A 5,923-nucleotide genomic window follows, 5' to 3' on the forward strand; every position below is an offset into this window, starting at 1 on the left:
CCATACCACTGATACTCCCGTATGGTTCAAATCCGATACATTTTCGTCCGATTTTCATAAGTAACTCTTAACTATGTTACTTCATTCAACTAATAAGTATTATATTTGTCTTTCTAAATACAATATTATTCCGACCTCTGGAACGATTACCGATACTCGTTCGATACGTCACATTAGCTTATTCGATTTGACTTACCTTCGAACTACTTCGTTTGATTACGTACGTATGTCGGCTCTCCGTATGCATATGGTTTCTCGTTTGTCTGTTCGTGGATGCCTCAATGCTTCCTTCCTTTGCGCAGGCAGGTGTTCTGTGATTCGCGCACCTCGGCTGCATTATTCACCGCGTCCTCGATCGCGGGCTGTGCCGCATCCGTTCAGTATTTGATATGATGCGATATGATCCCACAGTCGTGTATGGGACGGCGGCGGATGGGACGGCATCCCGACCGATTCTGGTCTGTCATCCCGCGGCCCGTACCACGGCGGGGTTCTTACCGCGTCCCCACGGTGAAAGGCCGGGACCGTCCGTACGTTACCGGGATCCGATTTCCGTGTGTACGTACGACCGCACGATTATGACTCGCACGCATGATTACGTACGTACGCTCGATGTCCGATTTGGAATATGACTACGTCCGTCACATTACCGTACGTCTCGATGGGATTGATTACGTCCGCCATACATACGAGATCCGGGCCCCGTCCCTACGTACGAAAATACGTCCGCACGCTCCGTAAGTACTTCCGCGTATGATACGATCCGTTCGGGCCCGTGTAAGTACGACTCTCGTATGAATGACTCCCGTCCGCTCTATACATGGCTATTCGTCCGTTACGATTTTACGTATCCGATTCTCGGTTATTGTATTTATGTATATTATGTTTCCATTTACTTTGCGGTCTCCCGCACATCTGCGCCGACCCGCTTGCTTCTCGGGGGGGTCGTTACCCCACGCGCGCACGCGCCGCGTGATACGCGCGGTCTCAGACTTCGATCATTGCTTAAAGGCTCCTTTGACTCGGTCACATTTTTGGTATATATATCTCCCGTTGTACATATATTCCGTATTTTGTATATGACTGTGTGGGCATGAGCGGAGCCCCCCGTCCCGTCTTTCCGATTTTCGCTCTATGTGTTAGGGCTGTGGACATGTACGCGGATATAGGTTGTCTTGTTCGGTAAGTATGTGCCGATATACGATCTTGTCCGACATAATAGCCCTAACGCCCGTACGGTTCCGCATGTACATATATGTGTATGTATGTTCGTGCGCGCACCTTATATCCGTACGGACTTAAATATGACTTAACGCATTAGCTATTTGGTATATTGGATCCGTTAGGTAGCACGTATGGGTGTCAAGTAGGACACGGTACCACGGCCCACGGGGGCAGGTCGTGACAATGTTTTGTGGGCCCGGTATGATTATGAGTATTACGATAGTCGAGCGGGTTCTTCGACTCAGTGGGGTAAGGGTCGGGTGCCCGTCATACCTGCTCTGAAATGGGGTGTGACATTCTGAACCGATTCGGAGTTGCGTCATTCGGTTCGTTCAACTTCTAATCCTGTAAATTACCAGGAATACCTGCTGGTACCTTTGCACACGGGGTAAGACACTTTCTATCTCCAAAACTCGGGCACGAGTCTCTATCCCAAAGGCATACCCAACTAGAAAACCATAAGTTCTCCTACGACGAAAACGAGAGGCGTAACATTAAGTGCATTCATATAATGATCCATTAGAAGTATATCAAGATCAATACACATGATCATACACCTTATTTAACGGGGACACAACCTTGGTTTCTTTTTCCATAAATTACAATCCAAAGCAATTAGTCATAAACAGCCAACTTTTACAAAGATCATCGGATTAAGACATTAGACCTAAATTAAGCATTCTGCGAGTTTAGTATCCTTTTCGCACCATATTCCCTATGGGATTCGACCCCAACTTAGTTGGGGTTGGTTACTATATTTGACATCGTCCGCTTTACGCTAATTAAAGGTGTAATTTGAGTGTATCATGGGGTAAGGTACTTAATTTCTCAAAAACTCGGATACGGATCCCCATACAAGGGGTATAGGCCACCTATAAGCCGAGGAGGCCCTTGCGACGAAAATGAGAGGTGTAACAATGGAGTAGCTCGTGGCTCCTGTTCTGCATTCAGGGTAGGTTATGGCTTACTTTAGTTAGACTTTGATTAGCAAAACATATATATCAAATAGAATTGATGGGACAAAGCATGATTAGGTCTTCGGACACGGTGTTTGGTTGGATTGTTATCTAGGTTGGTATGATTTCTGATTATGTGGGCTTGTCGCCATTACTTTATGTACTGAAACCGGAGGTGTATTTGCTATGATATGAGAAGAAAGAAGTCAATATATACTCTTCTTTTTTATGTAGATGGTTACATATCCTTGTTGTTGTTGAGTGATTTATCTGAGTCTTGTTATGACTTGTGGCATGGTGCCTTGTATTCAATGACCTTGATATTATTGGCTGATCATGTTCTATAGTGACTGTTGAATTAGAAATATGTGAAATTTATATTATGATCAGATAATGAGATTAGGCTTGAATTGGACATGTACTTGTGATAAGGCACGAATGAGATCTTGATTATGAACTGCATTGGTAACGAAGGTATGCATGATTTGATACAACTTTTGCTGGTTGTGATCTTCATTGCACTAATTCCTCATTCCTGCACTCATGCATTCATACATTCATACATGATGGAAATGGTCCGAAAATGATTGATGGAAGACTTATGGCAACTATGAAAAGAAATGAAACACTTTGGTGATGCAAGACTTAGTTAGGAGGTGTGTTTGCGATACTTGGAAGAAAGAGGTGACATAGACTCTTTATGTTAACTGAGATGGTTTGTATGATTCATTCCATAGTTGAGAGGATTTATCTAAGTCCTGATATGGCTTATGGCATTGTGACCTACATTTTCATTGGCATTTGGTTTCATTGATTGATCATGCTTACTTTTGAGTTGATGTTTCATCTCGCGATTGTAGACAAGGCACATCTGACAAAGGGTGAGGATGTGGCTTATCTTGATATAGATATATATGGCTTATCTTGATATATATAAGGCCTATTTGACAGGGGGTGAGGATGTGGCCTAGATATGGGCTCGTGATCCGAGGTCATTTCTGGAACGAGTGGTACATGGACACCATGGGTCCCCTGCAGGTCATGACTCTTGGGAAAACAATATCATTAGCATATGTGTACAAGTTTGAGGTATTTGGCGAGTGCATTGCATTGCACATCATTACATATTATCATGCATCATCATACGACTCTTTATTTCTGATTTGGTATGGTCGGTTCGTATTAATATGGTGGCATGGATCTGATTATGGACTGGGTTAGATCGCTGGATTGTGCCGCAACCTAGGTCAGAACTTGGATTGTGATTATCGATTGAGATTATTGTTATAAGATAGACATGTGGTTTAGAAGCTTCCTCTTGGGTTGTGATTTAGTTATAGGATATTTCGTGACCTTGGATTGAGTATTATGTGCGTATCTGCTTATCTTGTTGATTTTATGCTTGTATGCATGAACTAATCTTAGTCAGCCTATGATGCTTACCCATTACATGTTGTTTGTGCTAATGCTACTCTTGTTGTACTCTTCTTTTGAGTGCAGAGTTTGTTACTAGTTCTAGCTCCTATTGGCGAGAGTGATCCAAGTCTACTTAACAGAGATTCCACCGTAGCCCAGAGACTCTTCCTTGTATTTAACTGTCTACTTTGTATTTCTGAGACTGTATTGATATTTTAGATTTGTACATCCTATCAGACTTGTATCTATGTAATAATGGCTCTTGTACTAGTCCATACTAGATTTTAGGGTTATTACTACTTCCGCACTTACTATTTATATAATTTGAATACAGTTAGCTAAATCATTTTATAAATGACTAAAATGATTTGGGAATGGTTCGCCTACCTGAAGGGATAGTGTAGGTGCTATCACGATTTACGAATTGGGTTGTGACAGATATTGATTAAAGGCACTTGATATTGTTGAATTACTTGCTTTTGATGATGTCAAAAGGGGAAAAATTCAGTTTATATTCACACAGTTCATGTGCCACATTAGATATATCGGGCACATACACTACATGACCATATGACGTCGAAGGTGGTCCAAGATGGTTGAAGATTGAAAGCTGCACCACACACATATCCAGCTGCCACTTAGGATGCATTGTAAAGGAATTGTTTCTTACTTATAAAGGAACTCAGTCTTATTTAGAAGGCACGGGAAGGAGATATAAGGGAGAAACAGTTGTCCCGCTGAGAAGATTAAAAGTCGTCGATTCTAACTATTACGCAAACGTATATGGTCGACAAGTAAAATAATGATGAGTAGAGTATCATTTCCAACGAGGATTTAATCGTAACTTTCTAACTAGATCAAATTGTAAAGAAATAAAGAGTTTGTAGATTTGAAGATAGAAAGTAAACAAAAGCAAGTAGTATGATTGAGAATTCAGAGAAGAAAGATATCCTAGAGCTATGGGGGAATCTATCCATTCATGTTGAGTATCCACTTGAGTTAGTCCATTGAAAATCTAGTTTATTAGCCACATGGTTCATATTACTTTGAACAGAACCTATCCTAAAATGACGCCTATCCAAACTACCGAAATGTTTATGTCTCCATGATCGTCTCTAGTAATAAGGATGCATGTATAACTCCTGTAATTGACTTAGAAAGGTAAACAAAGTAAAGGTCTATAACTATTCTGTCACTTGCTAATCATAAGTTGGTCAGCGCCACTAATCAGCACCGAATAAATCTTTGGATGAATCGAACAAGATCTACCTTATCATTTAATGCAAAATAGACCTCTCTGCCAGGACTCACAGTCTAAATTCGTAGATATTATTCAATTAGTGGTCAAGTAATCAAATAATTAAGTGTAGAATAATGTAAGTAAACTTATTAAATCAATGTGAATCGATGATAATCAAACGTATACTAACTTCCAGTTTCAACTACTAACAATCATTAATAATCGCGTGACCTAGAATAATAATAAAACTAGCCACTCGTAATATGAAGATCACACAATTATAATCATTCAACTAACTAAATAGAAGAAACATATGATAAAATGTGTGAATTGTTGCTCCACGGTGATATGCTTAGCCATTGTTTTGTTGTATTCCCTCCAAGGTCTAAATATCCTCTCAAAAATATGTAGAGTAGGTCTTTATAGCTTTAGGATTTGACCATGAGCCAATCTGAGTAAAGTCTAAAACCGACTCAGATTGGCAGTGAAAAGCAAGAACACATCGTGCAAGGTGCCAAGGAGGCATGTCGAGTTTTGGTTATTTTACAAATTACATTTTATCCCCATTTTGTGAAGGCATAGTGTGTAAGGTGACAAGAGGGAACATGATGCCCTTGAATTTTCTGCGACACTTCACTTTTTCAACTCTTTTTCATGTATACTTAGCCATTGGGTGCTTAGCTCATTTTGAATACTTCAAAATGACTTCTACTCAGACTTCAACATCGTATTTCACCTCTTATTGCATCAAAACATAAGCTTCCCATCAAATAATCACCTAAACATAATAAAAACACATATCAAGTATAAAGTGGTCGGAATGTACTTAAAACACAAGAAAAGAGTAGCAAAGGAGAGGCGCAAAGTATCTAAAGATATGTACTTCTAAACGTTGATCAGAAAGAATTTGGTCCTTACACATATCATTAAAGAAATGTCTTTGGAAAGAGCAAACTCCTGGATGTTTCTTGGAAAAGACATACTGGACGCAATCATGTTCTATACAACCTAACTTCCTATAAGGTTACAAAGAGTGGAAGGTTAGTACCTAAGTAGATTATGCAGGCCATCAAAACGTTCTTAGTCG

Source organism: Lycium ferocissimum, unplaced genomic scaffold (genome assembly GCF_029784015.1).
Source record: "Lycium ferocissimum isolate CSIRO_LF1 unplaced genomic scaffold, AGI_CSIRO_Lferr_CH_V1 ctg3464, whole genome shotgun sequence".
Classification (NCBI taxonomy): domain Eukaryota; kingdom Viridiplantae; phylum Streptophyta; class Magnoliopsida; order Solanales; family Solanaceae; genus Lycium; species Lycium ferocissimum.